We start from the raw sequence: 12,563 nt of genomic DNA, 5'->3' as shown, positions 1-12,563 counted from the left end.
CAAATGTTAAAAATTGTTATTACCAACAGGGTAACTAGAAGAAGTTTACATAGAAGGAACAGGGACAAACTGTATAGGATGAAATGTCAAGTGATATATATATATATATATATATCACAAAACTAGGGGGGGAAAGAAGGTAATAATAAGAAAAATAGGAAAACAAACAAAAAGGAATGAATTTATATTCCATAAAGAAGTGCATGGGACCAAAAGGGAAAAATAACAATACACTGTAAGGGTAAAGAGGTTAGAGAGAGGAAATATTCAATACTTAAGTGCATTGAAATCAACTTAAAGAGAAAAGAACAATCAGATCCATTGGGGCAGAGAATTGATTCACACACTATAGAGAAGTAGAAGGATAACAAACAGACTGGTGGGGAGGGAAACAATACTACAGAGGGAGAGGGCTTGGAGGGGAGCGTGGCATAGCTTTAAAGAACAATAAGAGGGGAATAAGAAGGGAGAGGGGAGAAAGGGAAGTACAACAAGGGAGGGGATTATAGGAACTGATTGAAAACAAAACACTGGTATAGAAGGAAACAGTGAAAGAAGAAAGGACAGGACTAGGAGAGAGAATCAAAATGTCTGGGAATGCACTGTTGATAATTATAACTCTGAATGTGAATGGGATGAACTTGCCCATAAAATGGAAGCAAATAGCAGAGTGGATTAGAAACCAAAATGCTACCATATGTTGTCTACAAGAAACACACATGAGACAGACAGACAGACAGACAGACATAGAGTGAAAATGAGAGGATGGAGCAAAATCTATTGGGCTTAAAATGACAAAAAGAAGGAAGGGGTGGTTATCATGATCTCTGACAGAGTCAAAGTAAAATTAGAAAAGGTTAAAAGAGATAGAGAAGGTAACTACATCCTAATAAAAGGCAGTATAAACAATGAAGAAATATCAGTACTCAACATGTATGCACCAAATGATATAGCTTCCAAATTTCTAAAGGAGAAGCTAGTGCAGCTCAAGGATGAAATAGATAGTAAACCCATACTAGTGGGGGACCTCAACCTTCCCCTATCAGATCAAGATAAATCAAACCAAAAAATAAATAAGAAAGAGATAAGAGAGGTCAATGAAACACTAAAAAAATTAGAGATAATAGATATATGGAGAAAAATAAATAGGGATAAAAAGGAATACACCTTCTTTTCAGCAGCACATGGAACATTCACAAAGATAGACCATGTAATAGGGCATAGAAACATGGTAAACAAATGCAAAAAAGCAGAAATAATAAATGTAACCTTCTCAGATAATAATGCAATAAAAATAGTTATTAGTAAGAATACATGGAGAGGCAAACAAAAAACTAATTGGAAATTAAATAATATTATTCTCCAAATAATTTAGTGAAAGAACAAATCACAGAAACAATTAATAATTTCATTGAAGACAATGACCATGATGAGACTTCTTAACCAAACCTATGGGATGCAGCCAAAACAGTTCTAAGGGGAAAATTTATAACACTGAGTGCATATATTAACAAATTAGGGAGGGCAGAGGTTAATGAATTAGGCATGCAACTTAAAAACCAGAAAATGAAAAATTTTCTGAATGAACAATGAATAAACAAACAAACAAACAAACAAAAAAACCCTCAGATGAAAACTAAATTATAAATACTAAAAATCAAAGGAGAAATTAATAAAATTGAAAATAAAAGAACTATTGAATTAATAAATAAGACTAGAAGCTGGTATTTTGAAAAAACAGATAAAATAGACAAAGTACTGGTAAATCTAATAAAAAAAAGAAAGAAGAAAACCAAATTAACAGTATCAAAGATGAAAAGGGAGACTTCACCTCTAATGAAGAGGAAATTAAGGTAATCATTAAAAACTATTTTGCCCAATTATATGGCAATAAACATAGCAATCTAGGTGATATGGATGAATATTTACAAAAATATAAATTGCCTAGATTAACATCAGAAGAAATAAAATACTTAAATAATCTAATATCAGAAAAAGAAATTGAATAAGCCATCAAAGAACTCCCTAAGAAAAAATCGCCAGGGCCTGATGAATTCACAAATGAATTCTATCAGACATTCAAAGAATAATTAATACCAATACTATACAAATTATTTGATATAATAAGCAAAGAAGGAGTCCTACCAAATTCTTTTTATGACACAAATATGGTACTGATTCCAAAACCAGGTAGATCAAAAACAGAGAAAGAAAATTACAGACTAATCTCCCTAATGAACATAGATGCAAAAATCTTAAATGGAATACTAGCAAAAAGACTCCAGCAAGTGATCAAGAGGGTTATCCATCATGATCAGGTGGGATTTATACCAGGAATGCAAGGATAGTTCAACATTAGGAAAACCATCCACATAATTGACCATATCATCAAGCAAACCAACAAAAACCTCATGATTATCACAATAGATGCTGAAAAAGCCTTTGACAAAATACAACACTTATTCCTACTGAAAACACTATAAAGTAGAGGAATATAAAGTCCTTTCCTAAAAATAATAAACAGTATATATCTTAAACCATCAACAAGCATCATATGCAATGGGGATAAATTAAAAGCCTTCCCAATAAGATCAGGTGTGAAACAAGGATGCCCATTATCACCTCTATTATTTAACATTGTACTAGAAACACTAGCAGTAGCAATTAGAGAAGAAAAAGAAATTGAAGGTATTAAAATAGGCAACGAGGAGACTAAGCTATCACTCTTTGCAGATGGTATGATGGTCTACTTAGAAAATCCTAGAGAATCAACTAATAAGCTTGTAGAAATAATCAACAACTTTAGCAAAGTTGCAGGATACAAAATAAAAGCATATAAATCATCAGCATTTTTATATATTTCCAACATATCACAGCAGCAAGAGGTAGAAAAGAGAAAGACCATTTAAAATCACCCTAGGCAATATAAAATACTTAGAAATCTATCTACCAAAACAAACACAGGAATTATACGAACATAACTACAAACAACATTTTCCAAACAATTAAAACTAGATCTAAACAACTGGAAAAACATTGACTGCTCATGGGTAGGATGAGCTAACATAATAAAAATGACCATTCTACCCAAATTAATTTACTTATTTAGTGCCATACCTATCAAACTACCAAAAAACGTTTTTACTGAATTAGAAAAAACTATAACAAAGTTTATTTGGAAGAACAAAAGATCAAGAATATCAAGGGAAATAATGAAAAAAAAAACATGAAGGAAGGTGGCCTAGCAGTACATATATTAAGCTATACTATAAAGCAGTGGTCATCAAAACAATATGGTCCTGGCTAAGAGACAGAAGGAAGGATCGGTAGAATAGACTTGGGGTAAGTGACCTCAGCAAAACAGTGTATGATAAACCCAAAGAGCCCAACTTTTGGGACATGAATCCACTATTTGACAAAAACTGCTAGGAAAATTGGAAAACAATATGGGAGAGATTAGGTTTAGATCAACATCTCATACCCTACACCAAGATAAATTCAGACTGGGTGAAAGACTTGAATATAAAGAAGGAAACTGTAAGTAAATTAAGTGAAGACAGAATAGTATACTTTTCAGATCTCTGGGAAAGGAAAGATTTTAAAACCAAGCAAGAGTTAGAGAAAATTACAAAATGTAAAATAAATAATTTTGATTATATTAAATTAAAAAGTTTTTGTACAAACAAAAACAATGCAACCAAAATCAGAAGGGAAACAACAAACTGGGAAAACATCTTTATAACAAAAAATTCTGACAGAGGTCTAATTACTCAAATATACAAGTAACTAAATCAATTGTATAAAAAAAATCAAGCCATTTCTCAATTGATAAATGGGCAAGGGACATGAATAGGCAATTTTCAGATAAAGAAATCAAGACTATCAATAAGCACATAAGAAAGTGTTCTACATCTCTAATAATTAGAGAAATGCAAATCAAAATAACTCTGAGGTATCATCTCACACCTAGAAGATTGGCTAAAATAATAGCAGGGGAGAGTAATGAATGTTGGAGGGGATGGGGCAAAATTGGGACATTAATGCACTGCTAGTGGAGTTGTCAACTGATCCAACCATTCTGCATAGCAATTTGGAATTATGCCCCAAAAGCGATAAAAGAACGCCTGCCCTTTGATCCAGCCATACCATTGCTGGGTTTGTACCCCAAAGAGATCATAAACAAACAGACTTGTACAAAAATACTTATAGCTGTGCTCTTTGTGGTGGCAAAAAACTGGAAAGCAAGGGTATGCCCTTCAATTGGAGAATGGCTGAACAAATTGTGGTATATGTTGGTGATGGAATCCTATTGTGCTCAAAGGAATAGTAAACTGGAGGAATTCCATGTGGACTGGAAAGACCTCCAGGAATTGATGCAGAGTGAAAGGAGCAGAACCAGGAGAACACTGTACACAGAGTCTGATACACTGTGGTAAAATCGAATGTAACGAATGTCTGTACTAGTAGCAATGCAATGACCCAGGACAATTCTTAGGGATTTATGGAAAAGAACGATACCCACATTCAGAGGAATAACTACAGGAGAGGAAACACAGAAGAAAAACAACTGCTTGAACACTTGGATTGATGAGGACATGATTGGAGATGTAGACCCGAAATGACCACACTAATGCAGCTATCAATAATATGTAAATAAGTCTTGATTGATGACACATGTTAAAACCAGTGGAAATGCGAGTTAGCTATGGCAGGGAGGAGTTTGAGGGGGCGAAGGGGAAAGTAAAAATGTGAATCATGTAACCATGGAAAATTTTTGTAAAAAATAAAAAAAAAATTTTAAAATAAACAACAAATAAATAAATAAATAAATCTCAAAAAAAATTTTAATGTTCTGAGATAACTCTTTTGAGTTGGATTTTTAACCAAGTTCCTCTTAATTATGTTTTTTCTTCCATTATTTCTTCTGTTTTATGAAGTAGTGCTGCTCAAAATCTTTCATCATCCTATTCTATAAAATTTTGCAAAATCATTCATATTCTAAACTGGCATGATTCTTAGTTGTTATATCTCCCTGTCTGGAAGGTAAATGAAATATTTTCTCACTGATACTTTTGGTTATTTTGGTATCCTCTTTATAGCAAGTCATTTACTTCATTTACATTTTCATATAAGTGAATGATCTCTTTCCATGCATTTCTCAATTGTTAATATCAATTACTTGTTGAAGTAGGTAACCTTGATGTTATTTTAATTCTTAAACATATTGAAAAAAGCTACTGTTTATAGACCATGCTTAGGCTTTTTTTGGGAAAAGATAATATATATGAAAATCAATATGGTACCTCTTCAATGGTTTTGTCAATTGCCTGAGCAGCTGCTACCTGCAGCAAGTTCCAGGGAAGCTGTGATGTTTATATTTTGAGAATAAATAATGAGAACTTTATGCTAGGTGTCTATAACCCATCCACTTAATCACATGTTTCATGAGCCTCACTTAGGCACTATATTAGGCAACAGGTTTTAGAAAATGACCAGATTCTAAATTAATTAATTAAATTTTAAAAAAAGAAAATGACTAGAAACTGTTCAGGGTTTATGTCATTGGATAAATTTGCCCTCGTTTCCTCAATTTCGTATATGTAAATAAGCAAAAACCTTATTTCACTCTTATTTCTGCCATTGACTAGATTTCCATCTTCTCTTACACATTTTCTGGGGGCCTTATTGACTCTTCTTTCTAGCTGGGACCAGAGTTCTTCCTCTCTTTTGCTCTCCCTAGAGTTTCTACATTTGAATGTGAGATGAAGATGAGGACTGGTACTGTTTTTACCTTTCATTGTATCCTCAGGTCTCAGGGCAGCAACATGCACCCTACAAGTCCTTAATAAATTTTTGTTGAGATAGAATACTGGTGGCCAAGAGTAAAAGGAAGCAATCTAAGAAGATTTAACTGATCTTCCCCAAGAAACCCAGATTAAGTGTCTGATAGAGCTCGGTTTCAGGAACTAATGGAATGTCTCAGGAATAAAATATGAGAGAGTCTCTAAACTAACTGTAAGCAGGATACCTGGGTTCTGTGTCTCTTCATGCTTAGCCCAAGCATTCCATCATGCCCACCCTATTTTAGGGAGAGGGTATTAGGGATTAGTTTGTTGTTGATTTGCTATGACTTACCCTTCTATTACCACTTTGGGTTTTTTTCCCCAGTGAGTTATCATTTCATTGCCATGGATTGGTTTGATTTACAAGTGTTTTCCCAGATCACATTCTCTGTGGTATTCTGCACCTGGTGTTTTCCTTGAGTTCCTAGCAATGATTGGTCTGCTGTGTTATCATTTCTCTAAGTGTTCCCATCTCTGGATGTCCCTGTGTGGTAACGTAGAAGGCTTAGAGGAAGGGGAGTATCCTTTAGGGGAGATGAAATTAACCAGAGATGTACTTAGTTAACAGCTAGGGGGAACTTACAGGTGTAGGGTTAGACCCAGAAAGCTCTTTATGGTGTCCCAAATGGAACAGAAAGATTTTCAAAAGGAGGTGGGGGTGGGGAAACAATTTAACATTCTAGCTTGAAAACCAAAGCCAGATCCTCATTTACATTTTTATTAGGAGAGGAATCCTAGTAGAATACATAAGGACTGAATCCCATGTTTTAAACTTAATTCAAGCTAATCCTATATGGCATTAATAGGCAAGAGAGAATGGAAAACTAAGATCTTTCATTCTAAGCATCTACCTCTAAATTTGGGGGGATAATTTGTAATGCCTGGGTCCATGTAGGTAAACCTGGAGACGATCACAGGGTCACACATTTAGAAATACAGAGAAATCTAAAAGATCACTGAGTGTAACCATCTCATTGTATAAGTAAGGCAGCTGAAGTCCAGAGATGGAAGCAATTTACCCACATTCAAACAGGTAGTAAGTGACAAAGGCAAGATTTGAACCAATGTTCTCTGATTCCAAATCCAGAGTGCTTTCCACCACACTGTGACCCCTGAGGCTTTTTCTCTTTTCTCTTTATTTCTTTATTTTCTTAATTTCTTTATATTTCTTTCCTTATATTCTTTTCTCTATTTTTATTTTTTCAATTACATGTAGAAACAATTTTTAAACAATTGTTTTCTAATGTTTTGTCATCAAAATTCTCTACTTCTTTCCCTCTCCTCTCCCTTCTCTGAGTTGGTAAAAAATCTGATTATAGATTATTCTGATGCTGTCATGCAATACATATTTCCACATTTTCATGTCATGAAAGAAGGCATATATAGCACATGGAAGAAAAAAATTCTTGAATAAGGTAAAAAATGGTATGGTTCAGTCTCTATTCAGACTCTGATAGTTATTTCAATAACTGTGGATAGCTTTTTTTTTTCATTGTGAGTCTTTTGGGGTTGTAGTGGATCCTTGCATTTTTTATAATAGTTTAGTCCTTCAAAGTTGATCATTGTATAGTATTTCTGTTCTTGTATACAATCTTCTCTTGGTTCTGCTCACTTTGCTTTGCATTAGTTCATGTAAGTCTTTCCACATTTTTCTGAAATCATCCTATTCATTTCTTATTGCACGATAATATTCCATTACAACCATATATCACAAATTGTTCAGCATTCTCTAAGTGATAGGCATCTCCTTCGTTTCCTTTGCCACTACAAAAATAACATTATTTTCCTTTTTCTTTGATTTTTGTGGGAGATAGACCTAGTAGTGGTATTGCTGATTCAAAGGTATACACAGTTTTATAACCTTTTTGGTATGGTTCCAGATCATTCTCCAGAATGGTTGTATTAGTTCACAGTTCTACCAACAGTCTATTTAGTGGCCCAATTTTCCTACATTCCCTCCAGCATTTATCATTTTTCTCTTTTCTTTTTAGCCAATTTGATAGGCATGCAGTGGTATCTTAGAGTTGCTTTAATTTGCATTTCTCTGAGTAATTATTTGGAACATTTTTTCATATTTCTATAGATGGTTTTGATTTCTTACTCTAAGAACTACACCTTCATATCCTGTTACCATCTACAAATTGGAGAATGACTTGCTTTCTTTTTTTTAAAAAACCCTTTCTTCCATCTTAGAATCAATACTAGGTACAGGTTCTAAGGCAAAAAATGGCTAGAGAATGGGAATTAAGTGACTTGCTCAGGGTCACACAACTGGGAAGTGTCCACTGAGTCACCTAACTATCCCCATGCCATATATTCTTATAAATTTGACTCATTTCACTATAGATTTGAGAAATAAGGCCCTTTGTGAGACACTTGTTATAAATTTTCCCCCTAGTTGTTTCCTTTTTAATATCATTTGCATTGGCTTTGTTTGTACAAAATCTTTTAAATTTAATGTAATCAAAATTATCCATTTTACTTGTGATAACATTCTCTATATTTTATTTGGTTCTAAATTCTTCCCTTATCAATAGATCTCACAGGTATTATATTCTGTGTTCCCCTAATTTGTTTATCCTTTATTTCTAGATCTTGTGTCCATTTTGATTTTATCTTTGTATATGGTATGAGATGTTGATCTATGCCTAGTTTCTGCCATACTGTTTTCCAGTTTCCCCAGTAATTTTTTTTTAATAATGGGTTCTTCTCTTAAAAACGTGGATCTTTTGGCTTATCAATTTACTATGGTCATTTACTTCCATGTGCTGATTACCTAATCTAATCCATTGATTCCAGAAGTGAGTTTTTCCATTAGGACACAACAGTCTACTTTTGGGAAAGCCACCTTGTTGGAAATATATACATACATACATATATATATATATATTCCTACAGAATTCGCTGGACAGACTCACAATTATACTATTTGTCATAATAGTATAATACTGAAAGTTATGGTACTTTGTCTTTCTTCAAAATCTTTTCTATTATTACTTTGTTTGGACCTCACAATTTACCTAGGCTTGTCCTTAGATAGCATCATATACTTGGGCTTATACTTGAACAGTATTTCTAGCCTGGTAGAACCTGCCAGAATTTGTATTCCACTGGAACAGCCTTTAGGAGCCCAGGGCCACCTCTAGAAAAACATAAGGCATTGGAGGATTTGCTATATAACATTTTCTGTATAAAATAATCCAGGGCTCAGTTAAATGGTTTTAGAAAATTCGATATTTACTCTAATTCTTCATGACCCTATTTAGAGTATTCTTGGAAAAAATAGTGGAGGTGGTTGCCATTTCTTTATCTAGCTACTTTTACAGATGAGGAAACTGAGGCAAATAGGGTTAAGTGACTTGCCCAGGGTCTCATAACTAGTCAGTGTCTATTACCAGATTTGAACTCAGGAAGATGAATCTTTTTGATTCTAGGTCTGGTGCTCTATTCACTGTGCCACCTGCCTAGCCCTTTAGAGGCTGTTCAGAATAGCTGAAAGAGCACTGGTCTAAGAAGTAGGAGAGCTGGTCTCTGTTCTTAACTCTACTACTAACTGGTTGAATGATCACAGTCAAGTCACTTAATCTCTAGAAACCTCATTTTCCTCACTTGTTAAGTAGGGGTAGGGTTTGGAGAAGGGTAGAAGAAAGGATCTTTGGGAGCCTTTCCAGATTAAAATTTCTAGTTCTCTGACTTGCCTTATATCACATCCAAGCCTCATAGAAAGACTAACCCCAGAACCCATTTTCCTGATTCTAGTCCAAAGATCTTTCTGCAATGAGCTATGATACAATGCCATAAATTCTCTGATTCTCAATCAAGTTGGTGAAGGAAGCCAATATTTTTATGGATTTAAATTCCATTCCTTTTAGAACAGTTTACCTTCTGATCAGTGGGAACCATTTGTCAAAAGATCTAAAATAAAAATACACTGGATGAATGAATAAAATTTATTTAGCATTTACTATGTGCAAACATTGGAAATATAAATAGAAAAGTAGAACAGTCCCTCTCTCAAGAAGCTCACATTCTAATGGTGGAGACAACATATACGAAAGTCTTCGCTTGCAAGTCAAATGGATAAGTCCCATGGTCCTTAGAGAGTCGTTTTAAAGCAGGCATTAATGTTATTTCCACTGATTAAATCATATCAGCCTCTGATGTTGAACCATTTTACAGTTGGTAGCAACAATTTTCTTTTCTTGATCTTCAGTAGCTGTGGCTGTAGCACTTGTAGGAGTAATTGTCAGACTGCCTCTTCCCAGGATAATATCAAAGGGCATTCAATAACCTAGAAACATTGCTAATCTCAAAATATACTGTCTTATCTTAAATGTAAAAATGTTTTCTTCTACTTTGTGGCTATTGTTTTAGTAATAAGAATAGAGCTTTTACTCTTTGATGCCAATGAGTTCAACTCCCTTGTCGTATAGATGGAGAAACTGAGTCCCAGAAATATGAAGTGATTGGCTCACTGTGGTAAGCAACAGAGTGAGGATTTGAATCTCCGTCCTCTGATTCTAAGTCTATCGTCCTTTCCACTGCATTGTGCTTTCTCTCCCAAAATGTAAACTATTATTATGATTGAATCAATTAGCTCCCCTATTATTTTTAAAATAATTTTTTCCATGATGGACACATCCCTGTTCTAGGCACAGGATGACAGGAGAACATGAGAAGTTCAGTCTGTGCCCTCTAGAAATTCACAAACTGAAGGAAGAGAGGATATATTGATAAATTCAGTCTTCTTAAAAATGAACAATATCTATAAATTTTAGTCTCCTCTTCCTACCTTTTGAAAGCCACCAGTTAGAGAGTAATTGATACAGCTGTTTTAGCCAAACACCCCAAGAAGTCAATTCCTTTCACATGGCCTCAAGGTTACTTTCCTTTCTTTGTTAAGGTGGCTTTATGGCAGTGGCTCCACGGGATCAGGACACTGAGCCTCCTATTGTTTTATTTGTTCAGGATGTGAGGAAGTTTATGGCCACACACATATCAGAGAGCAATGACCTAAAAGAGACAGGTTTCTAGCTCCCTACAGCTTTTAACTGACTCATTTCTGGATCGAAGCCAATGTGTCTATGTTCATATTTCAAGCATTCATCTGAAAAATGTTACATCCTTGCTCATCCAGGTTCATTCTTAGGCTTGCTTTGGCCATGCAGTTCTCAAATGAGGTTAGCGAGCAGGTTCCTCCTAGATGTGACTCTGGTGCCCTTAGAAATATATTCTAATCTCCTTGGCGTACACACTCCTTCAAAGCACTCCTCTGCATACACCAGAAGCATGTGGCTTCTCAGGGAGTTGCTCTTCATACTGAGTTCTCTACCCCCCACCGTCCCCAATAATTATACTTTGTCAGAGATTACACTAAAAGTAGGGCTGGTAGGTCACTTACAAGGGTAACTCATAAGAGATGGTGATTGCAGCCTCAGAAATTAATTAGAAATTACTTCTCTTTCTCTGGTTCTTTCCATCTCTTCTTTTGTATTTTTTTGTTTCAGAAGCCCTAATGAAAATTCATTAGGAGACATTTTCAAAAGAACAAAAGCTGTAAGAAAAAAAGGAAAAATGTGAATAGGAAACCAAGAGAAGAAAAAGTATGAGAAAATAGGAAATAGATAGAAAAATAGAATGTGAAAAGAGTTATTGCCTTTTATCTTTTAGAAACAGAAGAAAACATAGCTCTCTAAAAACGCTGGACAGAGATGCCCCAATCTGTTCCCCTTTTCATTTTTTCTTAAAGTGAACAATGAAACCCTCATATTAACAAGCTAATCTTAATAACAATTATGAAATAAATCCCAGCGAGTATAACTTTCCCCTTCCCTTAAACCACAAAGTCAATTTACATCTCAACTCAGCCTTCTATTGCCATTCCAGAAACAAGTCACCCACATATATACATACATATACATATACACACATATAAATATATACATCTATTTATAATGTTTTTGAGCAAGAGAAATTATCTTTCCAAAGGGGTTGCAATATAATTTCATATTTATGTACATTCTGATTCCATATGTAGACCTAAGTTTTCTAGGAGTCTTACTTATACCATTGGCTTATAGCCCAGACAATTTTGATGGAAAAAAAGAGAGATGTTCAGAAAAAGAAATATTTTTGTTATTTACTTCAGGAAATGTTTAAAGGGGGTGACCTTAAAAGACTGTAGATCATATCATCTCACACCTATTAAAATGATAAAAGGGCCAAATGGCAAATGTTGGAGGGGATGTGGGATAATGGGGACACTCATGCACTGTTAGTAGAATTGTGAACTGATTCAACCACTTTAGAGAAAGATTTGGAATTAAAACCAACGAGTTATAAAACTGTGTAACCTCTTGACACAACAATACGACTACTAAGTTTATTTCTTAAGGTGATCAAGGAAAAAGGAAAAAAAACCCCTATATATGCTAAAATATTTATAGCAGCCTCTCTTTGTGGTGGAAAAGAACTGGAAACTGATGGGATGCTCATCAATTGGGGGATGGCTAAACAAGTTGTGGCATATGATTGTGATGGAATTCTACTGTGACATAGGAAATGATGAATTGGTTAATTTGAAAAAAAGATGTGTAAAGACCTTTGTGAAACTATGAAGAGTTTTGAAATAAGAAGAACCGAGGGAACATCATGTACAGCAACATGAATATTGCTTGAAGAATGATTTAAGTATTCTCCAGAGAAAGAATTAATCAATAA

This window comes from Gracilinanus agilis, chromosome 6 (assembly GCF_016433145.1).
Source record: "Gracilinanus agilis isolate LMUSP501 chromosome 6, AgileGrace, whole genome shotgun sequence".
Lineage (NCBI taxonomy): Eukaryota > Metazoa > Chordata > Mammalia > Didelphimorphia > Didelphidae > Gracilinanus > Gracilinanus agilis.
Note: the sequence above shows the minus strand (reverse complement) of the source record.